Raw genomic sequence first — 21,985 nt, forward strand, 5'->3', positions numbered from 1 at the left:
GAGAAACCAGAGTAAAAGTTTCTCCTGCAACCCGTTCCCTTTGTGCTAGATGAAAGAACGTCTCTCCACATGCTCAGTTCTGAGAGATAAGTGTGTGTGAAAGCCGTCCTTCACCTAGCTTGTTGGGAACACAAAGTTTCTTTTCAGTTGCAAACTCCACTCCATACATATATATGGGGAGGTACTAGCTCCAAATCGGTTTTACAGTGAAAACTGCAGGAACTTCAAACCGGCACTAGGAAACAGACTGAGAAACCAGAGTAAAAGTTTCTCCTGCAACCCGTTCCCTTTGTGCTAGATGAACGAACGTCTCTCCACATGCTCAGTTCTGAGAGATAAGTGTGTGTGAAAGCCGTCCTTCACCTAGCTTGTTGGGAACACAAAGTTTCTTTTCAGTTGCAAACTCCACTCCATACATATATATGGGGAGGTACTAGCTCCAAGTCGGTTTTACAGTGAAAACTGCAGGAACTTCAAACCGGCACTAGGAAACAGACTGAGAAACCAGAGTAAAAGTTTATCCTGCAACCTGTTCCCTTTGTGCTAGATGAACGAACGTCTCTCCACATGCTCAGTTCTGAGAGATGTGTGTGTGTGAAAGCCGTCCTTCACCTAGCTTTTTGGGAACATAAAGTTTCTTTTAAGTTGCAAACTCCACTCCATACATATATATGGGGAGGTACTAGCTCCAACTCGGTTTTACAGTGAAAACTACAGGAACATCAAACCGGCACTAGGAAACAGACTGAGAAACCAGAGTAAAAGTTTCTCCTGCAACCTGTTCCCTTTGTGCTAGATGAACGAACGTCTATCCACATGCTCAGTTCTGAGAGATGTGTGTGTGTGAAACCCGTCCTTCACCTAGCTTGTTGGGAACACAAAGTTTCTTTTCAGTTGCAAACTCCACTCCATACATATATATGGGGAGGTACTAGCTCCAACTCGGTTTTACAGTGAAAACTGCAGGAACTTCAAACCAGCACTAGGAAACAGACTGAGAATCCAGAGTAAAAGTTTCTCCTGCAACCCGTTTCCTATGTGCTAGATGAACTATCGTCTCTCCACCTGCTCAGTTCTGAGAGATAAGTGTGTGTGAAAGCCGTTCTTCACCTAGCTTGGTGGGAACACAAAGTTTCTTTTCAGTTGCAAACTCCACTCCATACATATATATGGGGAGGTACTAGCTCCAACCAGGTTTTACAGTGAAAACTGCAGGAACTTCAAACCGGCACTAGGAAACAGACTGAGAAACCACAGTAAAGTTTCTCCTGCAACCCGTTCCCTTTGTGCTAGATGAACGAACGTCTCTCCACATGCTCAGTTCTGAGAGATAAGTGTGTGTGAAAGCCGTCCTTTAGCTAGCTTTTTGGGAACATAAAGTTTCTTTTCAGTTGCAAACTCCACTCCATATATATATATGGGGATGTACTAGCTCCAACTCGATTTTACAGTGAAAAGTGCAGGAACTTCAAACCGGCACTAGGAAACAGTCTGAGAAACCACAGTAAAAGTTTCTCCTGCAACCCGTTCCCTTTGTGCTAGATGAACGAACGTCTCTCCACATGCTCAGTTCTGAGAGATAAGTGTGTGTGAAAGCCGTCCTTCACCTAGCTTGTTGGGAACACAAAGTTTCTTTTCAGTTGCAAACTCCACTCCATACATATATATGGGGAGGTACTAGCTCCAACTCGGTTTTACAGTGAAAACTGCAGGAACTTCAAACCGGCACTAGGAAACAGACTGAGAAACCACAGTAAAAGTTTCTCCTGCAACCTGTTCCCTTTGTGCTAGATGAACGAACGTCTCTCCACATGCTCAGTTCTGAGAGATGTGTGTGTGTGAAAGCCGTCCTTCAGCTAGCTTTTTGGGAACATAAAGTTTCTTTTCAGTTGCAAACTCCGCTCCATACATATATATGGGGATGTACTAGCTCCAACTCGATTTTACAGTGAAAACTGCAGGAACTTCAAACCGGCACTAGGAAACAGTCTGAGAAACCACAGTAAAAGTTTCTCCTGCAACCCGTTCCCTTTGTGCTAGATGAGCGAACGTCTCTCCACATGCTCAGTTCTGAGAGATAAGTGTGTGTGAAAGCCGTCCTTCACCTAGCTTGTTGGGAACACAAAGTTTCTTTTCATTTGCAAACTCCACTCCATACATATATATGGGGAGGTACTAGCTCCAAATCGGTTTTACAGTGAAAACTGCAGGAACTTCAAACCAGCACTAGGAAACAGACTGAGAATCCAGAGTAAAAGTTTCTCCTGCAACCCGTTTCCTATGTGCTAGATGAACGATCGTCTCTCCACCTGCTCAGTTCTGAGTGATAAGTGTGTGTGAAAGCCGTTCTTCACCTAGCTTGGTGGGAACACAAAGTTTCTTTTCAGTTGCAAACTCCACTCCATACATATATATGGGGAGGTATTAGCTCCAACCAGGTTTTACAGTGAAAACTGCAGGAACTTCAAACCGGCACTAGGAAACAGACTGAGAAACCAGAGTAAAAGTTTCTCCTGCAACCCGTTCCCTTTGTGCTAGATGAAAGAACGTCTCTCCAAATGCTCAGTTCTGAAAGATGTTTGTGTGTGAAAGCCGTCCTTCACCTAGCTTGTTGGGAACACAAAGTTTCTTTTCATTTGCAAACTCCACTCCATACATATATATGGGGAGGTACTAGCTCCAACTCGTTTTAACAGTGAAAACTGCAGGAACTTCAAACCGGCACTAGGAAACAGACTGAGAAACCAGAGTAAAAGTTTCTCCTGCAACCCGTTCCCTTTGTGCTGGATGAACGAACGTCACTCCAAATGCTCAGTTCTGAAAGATGTGTGTGTGTGAAAGCCGTCCTTCACCTAGCTTGTTGGGAACACAAAGTTTCTTTTCAGTTGCAAACTCCACTCCATACATATATATGGGGAGGTACTAGCTCCAACTCGGTTTTACAGTGAAAACTGCAGGAACTTCAAACCGGCACTAGGAAACACACTGAGAAACCAGAGTAAAAGTTTCTCCTGCAACCCGTTCCCTTTGTGCTACATGAACGAACGTCTCTCCACGTGCTCAGTTCTGAGAGATATGTGTGTGTGAAAGCCGTACTTCACCTAGCTTGTTGGGAACACAAAGTTTCTTTTCAGTTGCAAACTCCACTCCATACATATATATGGCGAGGTACTAGCCCCAAATCGGTTTTACAGTGAAAACTGCAGGAACTTCAAACCGGCACTAGGAAACAGACTGAGAAACCAGAGTAAAAGTTTATCCTGCTACCTGTTCCCTTTGTGCTAGATGAACGAACGTCTCTCCACATGCTCAGTTCTGAGAGATGTGTGTGTGTGAAAGCCGTCCTTCACCTAGCTTTTTGGGAACATAAAGTTTCTTTTCAGTTGCAAACTCCACTCCATACATATATATGGGGAAGTACTAGCTCCAACTCGGTTTTACAGTGAAAACTGCAGGAACTTCAAACCAGCACTAGGAAACAGACTGAGAAACCAGAGTAAAAGTTTCTCCTGCAACCTGTTCCCTTTGTGCTAGATGAACGAACGTCTCTCCACATGCTCAGTTCTGAGAGATGTGTGTGTGTGAAAGCCGTACTTCAGCTAGCTTTTTGGGAACATAAAGTTTCTTTTCAGTTGCAAACTCCACTCCATACATATATATGGGGAGGTACTAGCTCCAACTCGTTTTTACAGTGAAAACTGCAGGAACTTCAAACCGGCACTAGGAAACAGACTGAGAAACCAGAGTAAAAGTTTCTCCTGCAACCCGTTCCCTTTGTGCTAGATGAGCGAACGTCTCTCCACATGCTCAGTTCTGAGAGATAAGTGTGTGTGAAAGCCGTCCTTCACCTAGCTTGTTGGGAACACAAAGTTTCTTTTCATTTGCAAACTCCACTCCATACATATATATGGGGAGGTACTAGCTCCAACTCGGTTTAACAGTGAAAACTGCAGGAACTTCAAACCGGCAATAGGAAACAGACTGAGAAACCAGAGTAAAAGTTTCTCCTGCAACCCGTTCCCTTTGTGCTAGATGAACGAACGTCTCTCCAAATGCTCAGTTCTGAAAGATGTGTGTGTGTGAAAGCCGTCCTTCACCTAGCTTGTTGGGAACACAAAGTTTCTTTTCAGTTGCAAACTCCACTCCATACATATATATGGGGAGGTACTAGCTCCAACTCGGTTTTACAGTGAAAACTGCAGGAACTTCAAACCGGCACTAGGAAACACACTGAGAAACCAGAGTAAAAGTTTCTCCTGCAACCCGTTCCCTTTGTGCTAGATGAACGAACGTCTCTCCACGTGCTCAGTTCTGAGAGATATGTGTGTGTGAAAGCCGTACTTCACCTAGCTTGTTGGGAACACAAAGTTTCTTTTCAGTTGCAAACTCCACTCCATACATATATATGGCGAGGTACTAGCTCCAAATCGGTTTTACAGTGAAAACTGCAGGAACTTCAAACCGGCACTAGGAAACAGACTGAGAAACCAGAGTAAAAGTTTATCCTGCAACCTGTTCCCTTTGTGCTAGATGAACGAACGTCTCTCCACATGCTCAGTTCTGAGAGATAAGTGTGTGTGAAAGCCGTCCTTCACCTAGCTTTTTGGGAACATAAAGTTTCTTTTCAGTTGCAAACTCCACTCCATACATATATATGGGGAGGTACTAGCTCCAACTCGGTTTTACAGTGAAAACTGCAGGAACTTCAAACCGGCACTAGGAAACAGACTGAGAAACCAGAGTAAAAGTTTCTCCTGCAACCTGTTCCCTTTGTGCTAGATGAACGAACGTCTCTCCACATGCTCAGTTCTGAGAGATGTGTGTGTGTGAAAGCCGTACTTCAGCTAGCTTTTTGGGAACATAAAGTTTCTTTTCAGTTGCAAACTCCACTCCATACATATATATGGGGAGGTACTAGCTCCAACTCGTTTTTACAGTGAAAACTGCAGGAACTTCAAACCGGCACTAGGAAACAGACTGAGAAACCACAGTAAAAGTTTCTCCTGCAACCCGTTCCCTTTGTGCTAGATGAGCGAACGTCTCTCCACATGCTCAGTTCTGAGAGATAAGTGTGTGTGAAAGCCGTCCTTCACCTAGCTTGTTGGGAATGCAAAGTTTCTTTTCAGTTGCAAACTCCACTCCATACATATATATGGGGAGGTACTAGCTCCAACTCGGTTTTACAGTGAAAACTGCAGGAATTTCAAACCAGCACTAGGAAACAGACTGAGAATCCAGAGTAAAAGTTTCTACTGCAACCCGTTTCCTATGTGCTAGATGAACGATCGTCTCTCCACCTGCTCAGTTCTGAGGGATAATTGTGTGTGAAAGCCGTTCTTCACCTAGCTTGGTGGGAACACAAAGTTTCTTTTCAGTTGCAAACTCCACTCCATACATATATATGGGGAGGTACTAGCTCCAACCAGGTTTTACAGTGAAAACTGCAGGAACTTCAAACCGGCACTAGGAAACAGACTGAGAAACCACAGTAAAGTTTGTCCTGCAACCCGTTCCCTTTGTGCTAGATGAACGAACGTCTCTCCACATGCTCAGTTCTGAGAGATAAGTGTGTGTGAAAGCCGTCCTTCACCTAGCTTGTTGGGAACACAAAGTTTCTTTTCAGTTGCAAACTCCACTCCATACATATATATGGGGAGGTACTAGCCCCAACTCGGTTTTACAGTGAAAACTGCAGGAAATTCGAACCGGCACTAGGAAACAGACTGAGAAACCAGAGTAAAAGTTTCTCCTGCAACCCGTTCCCTTTGTGCTAGATGAACGAACGTCTCTCCACATGCTCAGTTCTGAGAGATAAGTGTGTGTGAAAGCCGTCCTTCACCTAGCTTGTTGGGAACACAAAGTTTCTTTTCAGTTGCAAACTCCACTCCATACATATATATGGGGAGGTACTAGCTCCAAATCGGTTTTACAGTGAAAACTGCAGGAACTTCAAACCGGCACTAGGAAACAGACTGAGAAACCAGAGTAAAAGTTTCTCCTGCAACCCGTTCCCTTTGTGCTAGATGAACGAACGTCTCTCCACATGCTCAGTTCTGAGAGATAAGTGTGTGTGAAAGCCGTCCTTCACCTAGCTTGTTGGGAACACAAAGTTTCTTTTCAGTTGCAAACTCCACTCCATACATATATATGGGGAGGTACTAGCTCCAAGTCGGTTTTACAGTGAAAACTGCAGGAACTTCAAACCGGCACTAGGAAACAGACTGAGAAACCAGAGTAAAAGTTTATCCTGCAACCTGTTCCCTTTGTGCTAGATGAACGAACGTCTCTCCACATGCTCAGTTCTGAGAGATGTGTGTGTGTGAAAGCCGTCCTTCACCTAGCTTTTTGGGAACATAAAGTTTCTTTTAAGTTGCAAACTCCACTCCATACATATATATGGGGAGGTACTAGCTCCAACTCGGTTTTACAGTGAAAACTGCAGGAACTTCAAACCGGCACTAGGAAACAGACTGAGAAACCAGAGTAAAAGTTTCTCCTGCAACCTGTTCCCTTTGTGCTAGATGAACGAACGTCTATCCACATGCTCAGTTCTGAGAGATGTGTGTGTGTGAAAGCCGTCCTTCACCTAGCTTGTTGGGAACACAAAGTTTCTTTTCAGTTGCAAACTCCACTCCATACTTATATATGGGGAGGTACTAGCTCCAACTCGGTTTTACAGTGAAAACTGCAGGAACTTCAAACCAGCACTAGGAAACAGACTGAGAATCCAGAGTAAAAGTTTCTCCTGCAACCCGTTTCCTATGTGCTAGATGAACTATCGTCTCTCCACCTGCTCAGTTCTGAGAGATAAGTGTGTGTGAAAGCCGTTCTTCACCTAGCTTGGTGGGAACACAAAGTTTCTTTTCAGTTGCAAACTCCACTCCATACATATATATGGGGAGGTACTAGCTCCAACCAGGTTTTACAGTGAAAACTGCAGGAACTTCAAACCGGCACTAGGAAACAGACTGAGAAACCACAGTAAAGTTTCTCCTGCAACCCGTTCCCTTTGTGCTAGATGAACGAACGTCTCTCCACATGCTCAGTTCTGAGAGATAAGTGTGTGTGAAAGCCGTCCTTCACCTAGCTTGTTGGGAACACAAAGTTTCTTTTCAGTTGCAAACTCCACTCCATACATATATATGGGGAAGTACTAGCTCCAAGTCGGTTTTACAGTGAAAACTGCAGGAACTTCAAACCGGCACTAGGAAACAGACTGAGAAACCAGAGTAAAAGTTTATCCTGCAACCTGTTCCCTTTGTGCTAGATGAACGAACGTCTCTCCACATGCTCAGTTCTGAGAGATGTGTGTGTGTGAAAGCCGTCCTTCACCTAGCTTTTTGGGAACATAAAGTTTCTTTTAAGTTGCAAACTCCACTCCATACATATATATGGGGAGGTACTAGCTCCAACCAGGTTTTACAGTGAAAACTGCAGGAACTTCAAACCGGCACTAGGAAACAGACTGAGAAACCACAGTAAAGTTTCTCCTGCAACCCGTTCCCTTTGTGCGAGATGAACGAACGTCTCTCCACATGCTCAGTTCTGAGAGATGTGTGTGTGTGAAAGCCGTCCTTTAGCTAGCTTTTTGGGAACATAAAGTTTCTTTTCAGTTGCAAACTCCACTCCATATATATATATGGGGATGTACTAGCTCCAACTCGATTTTACAGTGAAAAGTGCAGGAACTTCAAACCGGCACTAGGAAACAGTCTGAGAAACCACAGTAAAAGTTTCTCCTGCAACCCGTTCCCTTTGTGCTAGATTAGCGAACGTCTCTCCACATGCTCAGTTCTGAGAGATAAGTGTGTGTGAAAGCCGTCCTTCACCTAGCTTGTTGGGAACACAAAGTTTCTTTTCAGTTGCAAACTCCACTGCATACATATATATGGGGAGGTACTAGCTCCAAATCGGTTTTACAGTGAAAACTGCAGGAACTTCAAACCAGCACTAGGAAACAGACTGAGAATCCAGAGTAAAAGTTTCTCCTGCAACCCGTTTCCTATGTGCTAGATGAACGATCGTCTCTCCACCTGCTCAGTTCTGAGAGATAAGTGTGTGTGAAAGCCGTTCTTCACCTAGCTTGGTGGGAACACAAACTTTCTTTTCAGTTGCAAACTCCACTCCATACTTATATATGGGGAGGTATTAGCTCCAACCAGGTTTTACAGTGAAAACTGCAGGAACTTCAAACCGGCACTAGGAAACAGACTGAGAAACCAGAGTAAAAGTTTCTCCTGCAACCCGTTCCCTTTGTGCTAGATGAAAGAACGTCTCTCCAAATGCTCAGTTCTGAAAGATGTTTGTGTGTGAAAGCCGTCCTTCACCTAGCTTGTTGGGAACACAAAGTTTCTTTTCATTTGCAAACTCCACTCCATACATATATATGGGGAGGTACTAGCTCCAACTCGGTTTAACAGTGAAAACTGCAGGAACTTCAAACCGGCACTAGGAAACAGACTGAGAAACCAGAGTAAAATTTTCTCCTGCAACCCGTTCCCTTTGTGCTAGATGAACGAACGTCTCTCCAAATGCTCAGTTCTGAAAGATGTGTGTGTGTGAAAGCCGTCCTTCACCTAGCTTGTTGGGAACACAAAGTTTCTTTTCAGTTGCAAACTCCACTCCATACATATATATGGGGAGGTACTAGCTCCAACTCGGTTTTACAGTGAAAACTGCAGGAACTTCAAACCGGCACTAGGAAACAGACTGAGAGACCAGAGTAAAAGTTTCTCCTGCAACCTGTTCCCTTTGTGCTAGATGAACGAACGTCTCTCCACATGCTCAGTTCTGAGAGATGTGTGTGAGTGAAAGCCGTCCTTCACCTAGCTTTTTGGGAACATAAAGTTTCTTTTCAGTTGCAAACTCCACTCCATACATATATATGGGGAGGTACTAGCTCCAACTCGGTTTTACAGTGAAAACTGCAGGAACTTCAAACCGGCACTAGGAAACAGACTGAGAGACCAGAGTAAAATTTTCTCCTGCAACCTGTTCCCTTTGTGCTAGATGAACGAACGTCTCTCCACATGCTCAGTTCTGAGAGATGTGTGTGTGTGAAAGCCGTACTTCAGCTAGCTTTTTGGGAACATAAAGTTTCTTTTCAGTTGCAAACTCCACTCCATACATATATATGGGGAGGTAATAGCTCCAACTCGTTTTTACAGTGAAAACTGCAGGAACTTCAAACCGGCACTAGGAAACAGACTGAGAAACCACAGTAAAAGTTTCTCCTGCAACCCGTTCCCTTTGTGCTAGATGAGCGAACGTCTCTCCACATGCTCAGTTCTGAGAGATAAGTGTGTGTGAAAGCCGTCCTTCACCTAGCTTGTTGGGAACACAAAGTTTCTTTTCATTTGCAAACTCCACTCCATACATATATATGGGGAGGTACTAGCTCCAACTCGGTTTAACAGTGAAAACTGCAGGAACTTCAAACCGGCACTAGGAAACAGACTGAGAAACCAGAGTAAAAGTTTCTCCTGCAACCCGTTCCCTTTGTGCTAGATGAACGAACGTCTCTCCAAATGCTCAGTTCTGAAAGATGTGTGTGTGTGAAAGCCGTCCTTCACCTAGCTTGTTGGGAACACAAAGTTTCTTTTCAGTTGCAAACTCCACTCCATACATATATATGGGGAGGTACTAGCTCCAACTCGGTTTTACAGTGAAAACTGCAGGAACTTCAAACCGGCACTAGGAAACACACTGAGAAACCAGAGTAAAAGTTTCTCCTGCAACCCGTTCCCTTTGTGCTAGATGAACGAACGTCTCTCCACGTGCTCAGTTCTGAGAGATATGTGTGTGTGAAAGCCGTACTTCACCTAGCTTGTTGGGAACACAAAGTTTCTTTTCAGTTGCAAACTCCACTCCATACATATATATGGCGAGGTACTAGCTCCAAATCCGTTTTACAGTGAAAACTGCAGGAACTTCAAACCGGCACTAGGAAACAGACTGAGAAACCAGAGTAAAAGTTTATCCTGCAACCTGTTCCCTTTGTGCTAGATGAACGAACGTCTCTCCACATGCTCAGTTCTGAGAGATGTGTGTGTGTGAAAGCCGTCCTTCACCTAGCTTTTTGGGAACATAAAGTTTCTTTTCAGTTGCAAACTCCACTCCAAACATATATATGGGGAGGTACTAGCTCCAACTCGGTTTTACAGTGAAAACTGCAGGAACTTCAAACCGGCACTAGGAAACAGACTGAGAAACCAGAGTAAATGTTTCTCCTGCAACCTGTTCCCTTTGTGCTAGATGAACGAACGTCTCTCCACATGCTCAGTTCTGAGAGATGTGTGTGTGTGAAAGCCGTACTTCAGCTAGCTTTTTGGGAACATAAAGTTTCTTTTCAGTTGCAAACTCCACTCCATACATATATATGGGGAGGTACTAGCTCCAACTCGTTTTTACAGTGAAAACTGCAGGAACTTCAAACCGGCACTAGGAAACAGACTGAGAATCCACAGTAAAATTTCTCCTGCAAACCGTTCCATTTGTGCTAGATGAGCGAACGTCTCTCCACATGCTCAGTTCTGAGAGATAAGTGTGTGTGAAAGCCGTCCTTCACCTAGCTTGTTGGGAACGCAAAGTTTCTTTTCAGTTGCAAACTCCACTCCATACATATATATGGGGAAGTACTAGCTCCAACTCGGTTTTACAGTGAAAACTGCAGGAATTTCAAACCAGCACTAGGAAACAGACTGAGAATCCAGAGTAAAAGTTTCTACTGCAACCCGTTTCCTATGTGCTAGATGAACGATCGTCTCTCCACCTGCTCAGTTCTGAGGGATAATTGTGTGTGAAAGCCGTTCTTCACCTAGCTTGGTGGGAACACAAAGTTTCTTTTCAGTTGCAAACTCCACTCCATACATATATATGGGGAGGTACTAGCTCCAACCAGGTTTTACAGTGAAAACTGCAGGAACTTCAAACCGGCACTAGGAAACAGACTGAGAAACCACAGTAAAGTTTGTCCTGCAACCCGTTCCCTTTGTGCTAGATGAACGAACGTCTCTCCACATGCTCAGTTCTGAGAGATAAGTGTGTGTGAAAGCCGTCCTTCACCTAGCTTGTTGGGAAAACAAAGTTTCTTTTCAGTTGCAAACTCCACTCCATACATATATATGGGGAGGTACTAGCCCCAACTCGGTTTTACAGTGAAAACTGCAGGAAATTCGAACCGGCACTAGGAAACAGACTGAGAAACCAGAGTAAAAGTTTCTCCTGCAACCCGTTCCCTTTGTGCTAGATGAACGAACGTCTCTCCACATGCTCAGTTCTGAGAGATAAGTGTGTGTGAAAGCCGTCCTTCACCTAGCTTGTTGGGAACACAAAGTTTCTTTTCAGTTGCAAACTCCACTCCATACATATATATGGGGAGGTACTAGCTCCAAATCGGTTTTACAGTGAAAACTGCAGGAACTTCAAACCGGCACTAGGAAACAGACTGAGAAACCAGAGTAAAAGTTTCTCCTGCAACCCGTTCCCTTTGTGCTAGATGAACGAACGTCTCTCCACATGCTCAGTTCTGAGAGATAAGTGTGTGTGAAAGCCGTCCTTCACCTAGCTTGTTGGGAACACAAAGTTTCTTTTCAGTTGCAAACTCCACTCCATACATATATATGGGGAGGTACTAGCTCCAAATCGGTTTTACAGTGAAAACTGCAGGAACTTCAAACCGGCACTAGGAAACAGACTGAGAAACCATAGTAAAAGTTTCTCCTGCAACCCGTTCCCTTTGTGCTAGATGAACGAACGTCTCTCCACATGCTCAGTTCTGAGAGATAAGTGTGTGTGAAAGCCGTCCTTCACCTAGCTTGTTGGGAACACAAAGTTTCTTTTCAGTTGCAAACTCCACTCCATACATATATATGGGGAGGTACTAGCTCCAAGTCGGTTTTACAGTGAAAACTGCAGGAACTTCAAACCGGCACTAGGAAACAGACTGAGAAACCAGAGTAAAAGTTTATCCTGCAACCTGTTCCCTTTGTGCTAGATGAACGAACGTCTCTCCACATGCTCAGTTCTGAGAGATGTGTGTGTGTGAAAGCCGTCCTTCACCTAGCTTTTTGGGAACATAAAGTTTCTTTTAAGTTGCAAACTCCACTCCATACATATATATGGGGAGGTACTAGCTCCAACTCGGTTTTACAATGAAAACTACAGGAACATCAAACCGGCACTAGGAAACAGACTGAGAAACCAGAGTAAAAGTTTCTCCTGCAACCCGTTCCATTTGTGCTAGATGAACGAACGTCTCTCCACGTGCTCAGTTCTGAGAGATATGTGTGTGTGAAAGCCGTACTTCACCTAGCTTGTTGGGAACACAAAGTTTCTTTTCAGTTGCAAACTCCACTCCATACATATATATGGCGAGGTACTAGCTCCAAATCGGTTTTACAGTGAAAACTGCAGGAACTTCAAACCGGCACTAGGAAACAGACTGAGAAACCAGAGTAAAAGTTTATCCTGCAACCTGTTCCCTTTGTGCTAGATGAACGAACGTCTCTCCACATGCTCAGTTCTGAGAGATGTGTGTGTGTGAAAGCCGTCCTTCACCTAGCTTTTTGGGAACATAAAGTTTCTTTTCCGTTGCAAACTCCACTCCAAACATATATATGGGGAGGTACTAGCTCCAACTCGGTTTTACAGTGAAAACTGCAGGAACTTCTAACCGGAACTAGGAAACAGACTGAGAAACCAGAGTAAATGTTTCTCCTGCAACCTGTTCCCTTTGTGCTAGATGAACGAACGTCTCTCCACATGCTCAGTTCTGAGAGATGTGTGTGTGTGAAAGCCGTACTTCAGCTAGCTTTTTGGGAACATAAAGTTTCTTTTCAGTTGCAAACTCCACTCCATACATATATATGGGGAGGTACTAGCTCCAACTCGTTTTTACAGTGAAAACTGCAGGAACTTCAAACCGGCACTAGGAAACAGACTGAGAAACCACAGTAAAAGTTTCTCCTGCAACCCGTTCCATTTGTGCTAGATGAGCGAACGTCTCTCCACATGCTCAGTTCTGAGAGATAAGTGTGTGTGAAAGCCGTCCTTCACCTAGCTTGTTGGGAACGCAAAGTTTCTTTTCAGTTGCAAACTCCACTCCATACATATATATGGGGAGGTACTAGCTCCAACTCGGTTTTACAGTGAAAACTGCAGGAATTTCAAACCAGCACTAGGAAACAGACTGAGAATCCAGAGTAAAAGTTTCTACTGCAACCCGTTTCCTATGTGCTAGATGAACGATCGTCTCTCCACCTGCTCAGTTCTGAGGGATAATTGTGTGTGAAAGCCGTTCTTCACCTAGCTTGGTGGGAACACAAAGTTTCTTTTCAGTTGCAAACTCCACTCCATACATATATATGGGGAGGTACTAGCTCCAACCAGGTTTTACAGTGAAAACTGCAGGAACTTCAAACCGGCACTAGGAAACAGACTGAGAAACCACAGTAAAGTTTGTCCTGCAACCCGTTCCCTTTGTGCTAGATGAACGAACGTCTCTCCACATGCTCAGTTCTGAGAGATAAGTGTGTGTGAAAGCCGTCCTTCACCTAGCTTGTTGGGAACACAAAGTTTCTTTTCAGTTGCAAACTCCACTCCATACATATATATGGGGAGGTACTAGCCCCAACTCGGTTTTACAGTGAAAACTGCAGGAAATTCGAACCGGCACTAGGAAACAGACTGAGAAACCAGAGTAAAAGTTTCTCCTGCAACCCGTTCCCTTTGTGCTAGATGAAAGAACGTCTCTCCACATGCTCAGTTCTGAGAGATAAGTGTGTGTGAAAGCCGTCCTTCACCTAGCTTGTTGGGAACACAAAGTTTCTTTTCAGTTGCAAACTCCACTCCATACATATATATGGGGAGGTACTAGCTCCAAATCGGTTTTACAGTGAAAACTGCAGGAACTTCAAACCGGCACTAGGAAACAGACTGAGAAACCAGAGTAAAAGTTTCTCCTGCAACCCGTTCCCTTTGTGCTAGATGAACGAACGTCTCTCCACATGCTCAGTTCTGAGAGATAAGTGTGTGTGAAAGCCGTCCTTCACCTAGCTTGTTGGGAACACAAAGTTTCTTTTCAGTTGCAAACTCCACTCCATACATATATATGGGGAGGTACTAGCTCCAAGTCGGTTTTACAGTGAAAACTGCAGGAACTTCAAACCGGCACTAGGAAACAGACTGAGAAACCAGAGTAAAAGTTTATCCTGCAACCTGTTCCCTTTGTGCTAGATGAACGAACGTCTCTCCACATGCTCAGTTCTGAGAGATGTGTGTGTGTGAAAGCCGTCCTTCACCTAGCTTTTTGGGAACATAAAGTTTCTTTTAAGTTGCAAACTCCACTCCATACATATATATGGGGAGGTACTAGCTCCAACTCGGTTTTACAGTGAAAACTACAGGAACATCAAACCGGCACTAGGAAACAGACTGAGAAACCAGAGTAAAAGTTTCTCCTGCAACCTGTTCCCTTTGTGCTAGATGAACGAACGTCTATCCACATGCTCAGTTCTGAGAGATGTGTGTGTGTGAAACCCGTCCTTCACCTAGCTTGTTGGGAACACAAAGTTTCTTTTCAGTTGCAAACTCCACTCCATACATATATATGGGGAGGTACTAGCTCCAACTCGGTTTTACAGTGAAAACTGCAGGAACTTCAAACCAGCACTAGGAAACAGACTGAGAATCCAGAGTAAAAGTTTCTCCTGCAACCCGTTTCCTATGTGCTAGATGAACTATCGTCTCTCCACCTGCTCAGTTCTGAGAGATAAGTGTGTGTGAAAGCCGTTCTTCACCTAGCTTGGTGGGAACACAAAGTTTCTTTTCAGTTGCAAACTCCACTCCATACATATATATGGGGAGGTACTAGCTCCAACCAGGTTTTACAGTGAAAACTGCAGGAACTTCAAACCGGCACTAGGAAACAGACTGAGAAACCACAGTAAAGTTTCTCCTGCAACCCGTTCCCTTTGTGCTAGATGAACGAACGTCTCTCCACATGCTCAGTTCTGAGAGATAAGTGTGTGTGAAAGCCGTCCTTCACCTAGCTTGGTGGGAACACAAAGTTTCTTTTCAGTTGCAAACTCCACTCCATACATATATATGGGGAGGTACTAGCTCCAACTCGGTTTTACAGTGAAAACTGCAGGAACTTCAAACCGGCACTAGGAAACAGACTGAGAAACCACAGTAAAAGTTTCTCCTGCAACCCGTTCCCTTTGTGCTAGATGAACGAACGTCTCTCCACATGCTCAGTTCTGAGAGATAAATGTGTGTGAAAGCCGTCCTTCACCTAGCTTGTTGGGAACACAAAGTTTCTTTTCAGTTGCAAACTCCACTCCATACATATATATGGGGAGGTACTAGCTCCAACTCGGTTTTACAGTGAAAACTGCAGGAACTTCAAACCGGCACTAGGAAACAGACTGAGAAACCAGAGTAAAAGTTTCTCCTGCAACCTGTTCCCTTTGTGCTAGATGAACGAACGTCTCTCCACATGCTCAGTTCTGAGAGATGTGTGTGTGTGAAAGCCGTCCTTTAGCTAGCTTTTTGGGAACATAATGTTTCTTTTCAGTTGCAAACTCCACTCCATACATATATATGGGGATGTACTAGCTCCAACTCGATTTTACAGTGAAAACTGCAGGAACTTCAAACCGGCACTAGGAAACAGTCTGAGAAACCACAGTAAAAGTTTCTCCTGCAACCCGTTCCCTTTGTGCTAGATGAGCGAACGTCTCTCCACATGCTCAGTTCTGAGAGATAACTGTGTGTGAAAGCCGTCCTTCACCTAGCTTGTTGGGAACACAAAGTTTCTTTTCAGTTGCAAACTCCACTCCATACATATATATGGGGAGGTACTAGCTCCAAATCGGTTTTACAGTGAAAACTGCAGGAACTTCAAACCAGCCTAGGAAACAGACTGAGAATCCAGAGTAAAAGTTTCTCCTGCAACCCGTTTCCTATGTGCTAGATGAACGATCGTCTCTCCACCTGCTCAGTTCTGAGAGATAAGTGTGTGTGAAAGCCGTTCTTCACCTAGCTTGGTGGGAACACAAACTTTCTTTTCAGTTGCAAACTCCACTCCATACTTATATATGGGGAGGTATTAGCTCCAACCAGGTTTTACAGTGAAAACTGCAGGAACTTCAAACCGGCACTAGGAAACAGACTGAGAAACCAGAGTAAAAGTTTCTCCTGCAACCCGTTCCCTTTGTGCTAGATGAAAGAACGTCTCTCCAAATGCTCAGTTCTGAAAGATGTTTGTGTGTGAAAGCCGTCCTTCACCTAGCTTGTTGGGAACACAAAGTTTCTTTTCATTTGCAAACTCCACTCCATACATATATATGGGGAGGTACTAGCTCCAACTCGGTTTAACAGTGAAAACTGCAGGAACTTCAAACCGGCACTAGGAAACAGACTGAGAAACCAGAGTAAAAGTTTCTCCTGCAACCCGTTCCCTTTGTGCTAGATGAACGAACGTGTCTCCAAATGCTCAGTTCTGAAAGATGTGTGTGTGTGAAAGCCGTCCTTCACCTAGCTTGTTGGGAACACAAAGTTTCTTTTCAGTTGCAAACTCCACTCCATACATATATATGGGGAGGTACTAGCTCCAACTCGGTTTTACAGTGAAAACTGCAGGAACTTCAAACCGGCACTAGGAAACATACTGAGAAACCAGAGTAAAAGTTTCTCCTGCAACCCGTTCCCTTTCTGCTAGATGAACGAACGTCTCTCCACATGCTCAGTTCTGAGAGATGTGTGTGTGTGAAAGCCGTACTTCAGCTAGCTTTTTGGGAACATAAAGTTTCTTTTCAGTTGCAAACTCCACTCCATACATATATATGGGGAGGTACTAGCTCCAACTCGTTTTTACAGTGAAAACTGCAGGAACTTCAAACCGGCACTAGGAAACAGACTGAGAAACCACAGTAAAAGTTTCTCCTGCAACCCGTTCCCTTTGTGCTAGATGAGCGAACGTCTCTCCACATGCTCAGTTCTGAGAGATAAGTGTGTGTGAAAGCCGTCCTTCACCTAGCTTGTTGGGAACGCAAAGTTTCTTTTCAGTTGCAAACTCCACTCCATACATATATATGGGGAGGTACTAGCTCCAACTCGGTTTTACAGTGAAAACTGCAGGAATTTCAAACCAGCACTAGGAAACAGACTGAGAATCCAGAGTAAAAGTTTCTCCTGCAACCCGTTTCCTATGTGCTAGATGAACGATCGTCTCTCCACCTGCTCAGTTCTGAGGGATAATTGTGTGTGAAAGCCGTTCTTCACCTAGCTTGGTGGGAACACAAAGTTTCTTTTCAGTTGCAAACTCCACTCCATACATATATATGGGGAGGTACTAGCTCCAACCAAGTTTTACAGTGAAAACTGCAGGAACTTCAAACCGGCACTAGGAAACAGACTGAGAAACCACAGTAAAGTTTCTCCTGCAACCCGTTCCCTTTGTGCTAGATGAACGAACGTCTCTCCACATGCTCAGTTCTGAGAGATAAGTGTGTGTGAAAGCCGTACTTCACCTAGCTTGTTGGGAACACAAAGTTTCTTTTCAGTTGCAAACTCCACTCCATACATATATATGGGGAGGTACTAGCCCCAACTCGGTTTTACAGTGAAAACTGCAGAAAATTCGAACCGGCACTAGGAAACAGACTGAGAAACCAGAGTAAAAGTTTCTCCTGCAACCCGTTCCCTTTGTGCTAGATGAACGAACGTCTCTCCACATGCTCAGTTCTGAGAGATAAGTGTGTGTGAAAGCCGTCCTTCACCTAGCTTGTTGGGAACACAAAGTTTCTTTTCAGTTGCAAACTCCACTCCATACATATATATGGGGAGGTACTAGCTCCAAATCGGTTTTACAGTGAAAACTGCCGGAACTTCAAACCGGCACTAGGAAACAGACTGAGAAACCAGAGTAAAAGTTTCTCCTGCAACCCGTTCCCTTTGTGCTAGATGAACGAACGTCTATCCACATGCTCCGTTCTGAGAGATAAGTGTGTGTGAAAGCCGTCCTTCACCTAGCTTTTTGGGAACATAAAGTTTCTTTTCAGTTGCAAACTCCACTCCATACATATATATGGGGAGGTACTAGCTCCAACTCGTTTTTACAGTGAAAACTGCAGGAACTTCAAACCGGCACTAGGAAACAGACTGAGAAACCACAGTAAAAGTTTCTCCTGCAACCCGTTCCCTTTGTGCTAGATGAGCGAACGTCTCTCCACATGCTCAGTTCTGAGAGATAAGTGTGTGTGAAAGCCGTCCTTCACCTAGCTTGTTGGGAACACAAAGTTTCTTTTCAGTTGCAAACTCTACTCCATACATATATATGGGGAGGTACTAGATCCAACTCGGTTTTACAGTGAAAACTGCAGGAAATTCGAACCGGCACTAGGAAACAGACTGAGAAACCAGAGTAAAAGTTTCTCCTGCAACCCGTTCCCTTTGTGCTAGATGAACGAACGTCTCTCCACATGCTCAGTTCTGAGAGATAAGTGTGTGTGAAAGCCGTCCTTCACCTAGCTTGTTGGGAACACAAAGTTCCTTTTCAGTTGCAAACTCCACTCCATACATATATATGGGGAGGTACTAGCTCCAACTCGGTTTTACAGTGAAAACTGCAGGAACTTCAAACCGGCACTAGGAAACAGACTGAGAAACCAGAGTAATAGTTTCTCCTGCAACCCGTTCCATTTGTGCTACATGAGCGAACGTCTCTCCACATGCTCAGTTCTGAGAGATGTGTGTGTGTGAAAGCCGTCCTTCAGCTAGCTTTTTGGGAACACAAATTTCTTTTCAGTTGCAAACTCCACTCCATACATATATATGGGGAGGTACTAGCTCCAACTCGGTTTTACAGTGAAAACTGCAGGAACTTCAAACCGGCACTAGGAAACAGACTGAGAATCCACAGTAAAAGTTTCTCCTGCAACCCGTTCCCTTTGTGCTAGATGAGCGAACGTCTCTCCACATGCTCAGTTCTGAGAGATAATTGTGTGTGAAAGCCGTCCTTCACCTAGCTTGTTGGGAACACAAAGTTTCTTTTCAGTTGCAAACTCCACTCCATACATATATATGGGGAGGTACTAGCTCCAACTCGGTTTTACAGTGAAAACTGCAGGAACTTCAAACCAGCACTAGGAAACAGACTGAGAATCCAGAGTAAAAGTTTCTCCTGCAACCCGTTTCCTATGTGCTAGATGAACGATCGTCTCTCCACCTGCTCAGTTCTGAGAGATAAGTGTGTGTGAAAGCCGTTCTTCACCTAGCTTGGTGGGAATACAAAGTTTCTTTTCAGTTGCAAACTCCACTCCATACATATATATGGGGAGGTACTAGCTCCAACCAGGTTTTACAGTGAAAACTGCAGGAACTTCAAACCGGCACTAGGAAACAGACTGAGAAACCACAGTAAAGTTTCTCCTGCAACCCGTTCCCTTTGTGCTAGATGAACGGACGTCTCTCCACATGCTCAGTTCTGAGAGATAAGTGTGTGTGAAAGCCGTCCTTCACCTAGCTTGTTGGGAACACAAAGTTTCTTTTCAGTTGCAAACTCCAGTCCATACATATATATGGGGAGGTACTAGCTCCAACTCGGTTTTACAGTGAAAACTGCAGGAACTTCAAACCGGCACTAGGAAACAGACTGAGAAACCAGAGTAAAAGTTTCTCCTGCAACCCGTTCCCTTTGTGCTAGATGAGCGAACGTCTCTCCACATGCTCAGTTCTGAGAGATAAGTGTGTGTGAAAGCCGTCCTTCACCTACCTTGGTGGGAACACAAAGTTTCTTTTCAGTTGCAAACTCCACTCCATACATATATATGGGGAGGTACTAGATCCAACCAGGTTTTACAGTGAAAACTGCAGGAACTTCAAACCGGCACTAGGAAACAGACTGAGGAACCACAGTAAAGTTTCTCCTGCAACCCGTTCCCTTTGTGCTAGATGAACGAACGTCTCTCCACATGCTCAGTTCTGAGAGATAAGTGTGTGTGAAAGCCGTCCTTCACCTAGCTTGGTGGGAACACAAAGTTTCTTTTCAGTTGCAAACTCCACTCCATACATATATATGGGGAGGTACTAGCTCCAACTCGGTTTTACAGTGAAAACTGCAGGAACTTCAAACCGGCACTAGGAAACAGACTGAGAAACCAGAGTAAAAGTTTCTCCTGCAACCCGTTCCCTTTGTGCTAGATGAACGAACGTCTCTCCACATGCTCAGTTCTGAGAGATAAATGTGTGTGAAAGCCGTCCTTCACCTAGCTTGTTGGGAACACAAAGTTTCTTTTCAGTTGCAAACTCCACTCCATACATATATATGGGGAGTTACTAGCTCCAACTCGGTTTTACAGTGAAAACTGCAGGAACTTCAAACCGGCACTAGGAAACAGACTGAGAAACCAGAGTAAAAGTTTCTCCTGCAACCTGTTCCCTTTGTGCTAGATGAACGAACGTCTCTCCACATGCTCAGTTCTGAGAGATGTGTGTGTGTGAAAGCCGTCCTTTAGCTAGCTTTTTGGGAACATAAAGTTTCTTTTCAGTAGCAAACTCCACTCCATACATATATATGGGGATGTACTAGCTCCAACTCGATTTTACAGTGAAAACTGCAGGAACTTCAAACCGGCACTAGGAAACAGTCTGAGAAACCACAGTAAAAGTTTCTCCTGCAACCCGTTCCCTTTGTGCTAGATGAGCGAACGTCTCTCCACATGCTCAGTTCTGAGAGATAAGTGTGTGTGAAAGCCGTCCTTCACCTAGCTTGTTGGGAACACAAAGTTTCTATTCAGTTGCAAACTCCACTCCATACATATATATGGGGAGGTACTAGCTCCAAATCGGTTTTACAGTGAAAACTGCAGGAACTTCTAACCAGCACTAGGAAACAGACTGAGAATCCAGAGTAAAAGTTTCTCCTGCAACCCGTTTCCTATGTGCTAGATGAACGATCGTCTCTCCACCTGCTCAGTTCTGAGAGATAAGTGTGTGTGAAAGCCGTTCTTCACCTAGCTTGGTGGGAACACAAACTTTCTTTTCAGTTGCAAACTCCACTCCATACTTATATATGGGGAGGTATTAGCTCCAACTCGGTTTTACAGTGAAAACTGCAGGAACTTCAAACCGGCACTAGGAAACTGACTGAGAAACCAGAGTAAAAGTTTCTCCTGCAACCCGTTCCCTTTGTGCTAGATGAAAGAACGTCTCTCCAAATGCTCAGTTCTGAAAGATGTTTGTGTGTGAAAGCCGTCCTTCACCTAGCTTGTTGGGAACACAAAGTTTCTTTTCATTTGCAAACTCCACTCCATACATATATATGGGGAGGTACTAGCTCCAACTCGGTTTAACAGTGAAAACTGCAGGAACTTCAAACCGGCACTAGGAAACAGACTGAGAAACCAGAGTAAAAGTTTCTACTGCAACCCGTTCCCTTTGTGCTAGATGAACGAACGTCTCTCCAAATGCTCAGTTCTGAAAGATGTGTGTGTGTGAAAGCCGTCCTTCACCTAGCTTGTTGGGAACACAAAGTTTCTTTTCAGTTGCAAACTCCACTCCATACATATATATGGGGAGGTACTAGCTCCAACTCGGTTTTACAGTGAAAACTGCAGGAACTTCAAACCGGCACTAGGAAACATACTGAGAAACCAGAGTAAAAGTTTCTCCTGCAACCCGTTCCCTTTCTGCTAGATGAACGAACGTCTCTCCACGTGCTCAGTTCTGAGAGATATGTGTGTGTGAAAGCCGTACTTCACCTAGCTTGTTGGGAACACAAAGTTTCTTTTCAGTTGCAAACTCCACTCCATACATATATATGGCGAGGTACTAGCTCCAAATCGGTTTTACAGTGAAAACTGCAGGAACTTCAAACCGGCACTAGGAAACAGACTGAGAAACCAGAGTAAAAGTTTATCCTGCAACCTGTTCCCTTTGTGCTAGATGAACGAACGTCTCTCCACATGCTCAGTTCTGAGAG

This window comes from Camelus dromedarius, chromosome 35, assembly GCF_036321535.1.
Source record: "Camelus dromedarius isolate mCamDro1 chromosome 35, mCamDro1.pat, whole genome shotgun sequence".
Lineage (NCBI taxonomy): Eukaryota > Metazoa > Chordata > Mammalia > Artiodactyla > Camelidae > Camelus > Camelus dromedarius.